The sequence below is a fragment of the Arachis hypogaea genome, chromosome 5, assembly GCF_003086295.3.
Source record: "Arachis hypogaea cultivar Tifrunner chromosome 5, arahy.Tifrunner.gnm2.J5K5, whole genome shotgun sequence".
Classification (NCBI taxonomy): domain Eukaryota; kingdom Viridiplantae; phylum Streptophyta; class Magnoliopsida; order Fabales; family Fabaceae; genus Arachis; species Arachis hypogaea.
Genome location: NC_092040.1, coordinates 93406795 through 93414563, shown reverse-complemented (window position 1 = coordinate 93414563; position 7769 = coordinate 93406795).

Below are 7769 nucleotides of genomic sequence, written 5' to 3'. Positions count from 1 at the left end.
AGGATAATAAAAACAAATTAGAAAGAGCTTTTTATTTTAAGTTGTTAAATCGTGATATGAGAATTAGAAAATGCATACTTGTAATTTTATATGAGCAGAAAGTTAGATAACAAGGGAATGACAATTTTTAGAATCTATTATTGGATTATTTTAAAATTTTTTAGATATACTTTTGTTCACTCTATTCTTTTTTGCTTACGATTTTATCCATCTACTTAATACATGTGTTATAAAATTATTTTTTTTTTAAATTTGAGTAGGTAAGTAAAATAAATAATTATATTTAATATTTTTTAAATTTGTTTGATTTTTTATATAAATTTTATTTTTTTTATTTATCTTATGTCATTTGTTTTATTTACCAAAAATTAAAATTTTTTAAATATAAAATTTTAATATCATATCATAAAATTATTTTTTTAAATTTAAATTAATAAAAAATAGCATAAATAATTATAGGAAGTCACTCACATAAAGATGTTTAGACGTTTTTTAATAATTAAAATTTAACCTATATAATCGATCAAAACTATGTTATTTTTATCAAAATTAGACCAAACAAACTAATTTGACCGAAAAATTGATAAATTAAATCTTGAAACGATCTAAATTAATATTCTTTTTTATAGAAAAATGATTATAATATTCTTATTATAAAAAATGACTAAAATATTTTTATTATATATATTAGTTTTAAAAATTTTAAATTTTAATTTTATGATGACATAGAGAAAAGAGAAAGGTTAGAATTTAGAATTTTAAAATATATAATAAAAATATTTTAAGTCATTTTTTATAATAAGAGTATTATAGTTATTTTTATAAAAAATATTAATTTAAATCGATTTAAAATTTAATTTATCGATTTTTTGGTCAAACTAATTTATTTTATTTAATTTTGACAAAAGTAATATAATTTAATTAATTATATAAAATAAATATTAATTATTAAAAAATATCTTTAAAAAAATATTTTAAATGTCTCTCATAATTATATATTCGAAAATATGTTACATTACTATAATTTTTTTGGTCACTCGCTGGGTACTTCTTAACCGAACTATAATTAATAAGGAAGTGCAACTCATGTACTGTCTAAAAGCGGCGGTAGCTTCAACATTATCCAGTCATATTCATTGCTAATTAAATATCTATCAGAAACGGATGAGAAAAGTGCTTACAATTAATTGCGGGTTCCATCCACATTTTTTTTATTTATTTACGATATTTTTTAATTTAATAAATTAAAAAATAATTAAATTTAGATTTTATTTAAAAATTTATTATTAATCAATAAATTATTATATATATATAAAATAAAATTTTAATTTTTAATATTTATTTAAATAAATAAGTAAATCGATCATTTGATCCACTCAAATTAATTATCTGCATGGTTATTTATTAAGGCCAATGCTACTGTGAAGAAAAAATCTGCTGAAATGTGTTGGCCTCATTGAAAAGGAATTCGTGTTCTTTATATTAAAAGATCTCCAGACAAATGATGTCTTCTACAGAAATATTAATTGGTGTCTAGAGAAGTGTAATGATAACGATGAAGTATGTAGTGATTAATATGATCACTAGTTAGTTAGGCTTTCTTGGTATTTTAGAAAGAGGAGTGCTAGGAAATTCACTGAATTTGTAATTTATAGTTATTAATTAATTATTAATAATATTTTTAATAATATAAATTATAAAATTATATTTAATAATAAAAAATTATTTTTTTAATAATTAAATATTAATTAAATTTTAATAAAAATACTAAACATAAACTTTTTTTTGAAAGTAGTTTTTTAGTAAAACAAAGTTGGACTGAGTGTGTTTTGTTTGCATTGAAAGTTTTGTGGAACATGTCAAAATAATAAAGAGTTAAATCTCAAAGTGATTTCTGAACTTACATTCGATCTTTAAAGTGGTCCTTAAACTTGCAATGACCTCAACATTATTCCAGAATTTAACACATGTGGTTCACGGTCGTTTCTGAAACATTGTTCGGAGAATATTTTCTAACGGCGCGCTGACATGTATAGAGAGGCGTCACGTTGGATATCTGACGTGGTTGTTATCATTTTTAACTCAATTTAGTCCCTGAATTATTTTATAACCCTAATACCTAATTTATTATCAAAAATCACTCTGTTTCTTCTTCTCTGTTCTCCTTCGTCTTCTCTACCATTATTGAGCTGCCATTGTTGAACGTGATTTGAGTGGGTCATGATGAGTGGAGTAATATTTAAAGTACCTGGTGGTGTGATAATTGGTTTGGCCCTTACTTCCTTGATTCTGACATTGAATACTTTGCAAGCATTGTTACATATGTTATCACATTTTGGTTGGGAAGGGAAGAAGGCCCGACTCCATGCATCTCTTCGTCATTTGGAAAGGTACTCTCATGCTTCCTTTTTAGTTCTTTGGATTTTCATCATCCCCTAAATGAATCCTTCTTGAATAGTAGATCTTACACACTCTCACAGTAATCCTCTAAGTTCATTGTCTTTCCACTGCTTATTGAAGCTTCTCCGCAAGTGCTATACACAAAATCCGTGGTGGACATCAGGAAAGGCCTCTTGCACAGCTGTGATTAGCCCCTACACGAAACCACTGAAATTAATAACTTACAATATCGGGACCCAAAATGGTCCCTCACCTTATATAAGTGACATCAAATAGTCCATACACATACATAAGTGACATCAAATTAATCCCTACACATGTATAAGTGACAACAAATTCATCCCCACGATTTATTAAGTTCTACTCCTACCCCATTCTATCAATACAGGCAATAACAATGTGTGAAACAAACCAGTAAATATAGAAACAGAATCATGAAAGAAAAACATCACTACAAAAAATACATCAACCTAAGGAGTTCAATCCTTACTAAAATACAATAACCAGTAAATAGCAAAGACATCGTTACCTTTTACATGCCCAAAATGAAACACCATCCATTTTGGGTGTAACTCCCTAGATCCTCATGCAGCAGCTCAAGAAATCACCTCCAATTATTCGTGTTCTCCACTGGTACAATGGCATATGCAATGACGTAAATGGCTACCAAGATTTGTCCACCAAATCTGATTTTCTAGAATGCTCCATCAAGTCCTATTAGAGGTCTGCATCCCGCTCTAAACCCATTCTTGTACCCATCTAGACAAATATACATCTTGTCAAAAGTGGGCTCTTCTGCGGGGTTGGGATGAGAAATTGTTGTGATGCGCACAGTAGAACCAGGGTTGCACTTCAGGAGAGTCTCACCATAGTCTCTCACCATCCCATATTGTGCACCTGCATCACCATACACAATGTGCCTTGCATCTCCAAGTGCTCTTGTCAGGGAAGATTTGTCCAAGTCCAAGTCACATTTGCTTTTGAAGTATGTTAAAGCTTCAGAGTGCTTCAGATTTGGAAATTTCCTAAACTTCTTCACTAACTTGTTTGCTAACCACCCTCTGTTAGCTAATTTATTTTTTGTCTTCTTTGGGCAGGTATGATCATCATTGAAAGGTTTTAACTTGCCAGCAAACAATCTCACTATGCTTAGAGATATAGATAACTCATGGACATTCCTCACCCCTACATAAAGCCCTGCATCGTACATTATTATTTTTCTTGAATCTAACTCTTCTACCTTCCTGGATGCAATACTCCCTTACAGTCTCCTTAAATTCTATCTTCGTGTTGAATTTCATCCCTACCTCTAATTGGAGTTTTTCAAACCTTGTTTCTTCTCTGAAAACAGGAAATGAGTCATCATCCTCTGAGTTAGGGGTGTCTTCATTTCTTCGGAATGCCAAGAATTTGTCCCATCTAACTCATCATGATATACATCATGAGCATCATTACCTCTAAAATTCGGGCCTTCATCATAACCTCAATTTGCTGTCTCCACCCATCATGACCCACTCAAATCACGTTTAACAATAGCAGCTGAACAATGGCAGAGAAGACGAATGAGAACAGAGAAGAAGAAACAGAGTGATTTCTGATAATAAATTGGGGATTAGGGTTATAAAATAATTCAGGGACTAAATTGAGTTAAAAAATGATAACAGCCACGTCAGATATCCAACGTGGCGCCTCTCCATATACGTCAGCGTGCCGTTAAGGAATATTTCTCGGAAAATGTTTCAGGGACGATCGTGAACCACATGTGTTAAATTCGGGAATAATATTGAGGTCATTGCAAGTTTAAGGACCACTTTGAAGGTCGAGTGCAAGTTCAGGAACCACTCAAAAGTTTAATTCAATAATAAACTTATTAAAATTTTGAACTGAAGATAATAAATAACAATAGCCGATCCAAATAATAATAATATAAGTAAATTTGTTGTTACCAAATTAAATTATATCATTAATTTAAGTTATATCTATTTAAATTTAGTATGAATTTTGAGATTAGTGGAAATGTTTTTATTTAAGTGTTTGTGTGAAATGATTGTTAATTATATATTTATGTGAAACTCAGATCTGTTAAATGTGAAAGAATAAATATATTATTTATTTTCAATTAGTCAAAGAAAGAAGTCAGGTCTTATATTAAAATTGATAATAACGAGTAAACTAATTCGGTGAGCGTAAAAGTTTAATTAATTTTCTGTTATGTAAGTAATTTTCATTTGATGAAATGCAGTAAATTAAAATTTTTAAGTAAAAAAAGTTATATTTTAAAGTATAAAATTTCAGAATGTAAATTATTAAGAAATAACTTTGTTACAAATCAATTATGTCTATTATTTTGTAATTAAGTGTAGAATATAATATGTGTTAACAATAATTCATTTTGCATGGAGTGAGTGGTATATTTAGGGTTTTAAAGTTAGTGTAGTACAGTGATGTTTTTGTTAAGCGAATTGTATAAAAAAATTTAATTTTAAAAATAAATTAAAAGAAAATCCCATTCGAGGATTGATTTTTTTTTTCATAAATTTAATTTTTTTTTTTCATTCGAGGATTGATTCTAATAGAGGGAGGAAGTTGTGCAATTCATAGGCAAATTCGGCGATTGGCAAAGTCGCCTATTTACCAAAACTACACTTTTTTTTTTTTCTTGATTGAAAAGTATATCAATAGAACAGATAACAAAGAATTAAAAATTATTTAAGAAATAAGAAAATCTCGCTTAATGCTATTTTTAAATTTTTTTTAAGACAGAAAATTTTAGTTGATGAGTATGAGTTTTTATCATTGTCTTTGATATGATGTCTATTATTTTATTTGTTCTCTCAAAATTAATCGGAGACACTCATGTGATTTTCAGCACCAATAAATTAACAAAACTAAAATTATTTTGAAAAGGATTTTGTTAGGTAGACAATAACTTTTGTAAATAATAAGTTTTAAAATTAATTTAATAAAGTAAAAATATACTACATCTCTAAATTATCCACTTAAATTTTATTATTAGGATAACCATCTGCACACTTAGTGAATTGAACATCCAATATATCCATTGTTCACATTGTTTAGTATTTTCATTGTCTACCTATACTTTCCTTCTGAAAATTATTGATAAGAGTAAAGTCATCCACACAATTTGTTTCATAAATAATATTTCTTTATCCCAAGTCTTAGGCTAAAAGATATTATCTTCAAATAACAAATAATTCTTCTTGCAAAATATTACGACTCTCAATTGTTCTCAAACAGCCTCGTTGTCAACATCACACAAGTAAAACCAACACGATCACCAGTATCAGGATAACTTGCATCACAATTAATATTAAAAGTATTCACCGAAAAAGAAATCCATGAGCCACTAATGATAGAGGGGATAGAAACTCGTTGTAACTCAAAAACATTCCGAAACTCCTTTTCCAAGGATAAAGCTATACTAGTCACCTTATTCAGGGTCAAGACTCGTGTGGATGAAAGATCTCATTATTCCTGAAACGCCAAATCCACCATAGACAAAAAAAAAAAAAATTAAAAGGGTGCTATTTGTTATGAAGCAAGAACCAATGCATCAAATTCAGAAGTTGACTAGAAATCTCCAAAACTTGCCAAACTAACTGAGCTTTCGAACAATTTCGAATACAATGAACAACTGATTTCTGGTCATAAAAATATCGTGAACAGCTGTTTGTCGGTGAGATACCCCTCCTAAAATGAAAAGCAACAGTGGACAAAGCTTCCCTAAGACAAATTCAGGCCAAGAACTTAAATTTTTTTGAAACAAGCTCACGCCAAAGTTAAAGTCAAAGCCAATTTCCTTGATCCTTGCAATCAAACTTCATCTTACTAAGTTACAAGTAATCATTATGAGAGTCATAAACTTTTGATATCACACCAGATCAAAATCATCTTACCATTGAACCTGCTTGTACATCCAAATTATAAGAAACAATGTTGTCTTACAAAATTTGAATTAGAGGAGAATAAATATTCTGAAGGTGTTATTGTCCAAATGACTAAAGATTCAAGATTTGGAAATCTAAGTTAAAAATGTGAATATAATTTATATCATGATAAAATTATCCCTTTTTTTTTAATTAAAAAATCAAAATTCTGATTTAAATCATATTGTGCTAAATAAAATCATTCTTCAAAAAATCCTAAGTTTATATATAATCTTTTAAATATAAGATCGAGTTCGTGTTTCAAGACCAACTGAAATAGTTTTCGAAAGACGAACCTATTTTTTCGTTAACAATTGAACCATAACTTATTTGAATGATGAAAAAATTACTAAATTAACTTTTAACACAACGAATTTCAAATCTTTAAACTACTAAACTTTTTAAGAATCACCAACACTTTTCAATTAACCAGATAAAGTCTACACCCATATTATTTTATATTATAGCTAGTTCTGTCTCTATATATAAATTAAAAGAAATGCAAACTTCCATACCTTGAGTAGATGGATAGCCATGCATGTCCACACATTTTGATGTTGACGATAAATTATTAAAAATCAAAACGCACCTACACATGGATAGGTCATAGGATAAGAATTGTTCTCGAACAATGGAAGAGTAATGAGAGGGTTAATGCAAGAAGGAAGGTTGGAGCGTGGAGTAGATGAGGACGTTGGATCCATAAAATTTTAGTAGTTGAGATCAAAAGAATACAAAAAATAATAAAAAATAATATGAATTTATTTAGATATTTAAACTTTAAATTATATTAGTTAAAATTTTAATAATTTAATTAATACATAAAAAATAATATTAATTTAAAGATATTTTTTCATTTCAATATTTAGGCAATGTTACGTAGTATATTTATTATTAATACTATTTTCTAGTTGGATTTTCTATATCCGTCAATCATATTTTTATTAATTATTTTTATATAACACAATAAATAATTATAATTCAATAGGTAAAAAAATCTATAAAACATATCATTCGAATAGAAAAACTTTAATTTTTTATTATAATTGTGTGAGAAAGATAAAAAAAATAATAAAGATAATAATTGAACAATTTTTTCATGTGATTGCAAAGTTATTCTATAATATTCATGGTAGAAATTTTTTAACTTAAAAATAATTATTATATGTGAGATGAAAAGTAAATTAAATAAAAAAAATACAAACAAATAAATGGTATATAATTTTATCTCGATAAACTTTTTAAGAAAACATACTAATAACGGTTTTATTTATATTTGAGAAACCAGACTTACCTTTGAGTAAGTAAATTAAATAGTATTATAAAATTCATTATTATTATTATTATTATTATTATTATTATTATTATTATTATTATTATTTCTTGAGCCGATTTGATTTTTTTTTTCAATCTCGATGTTAG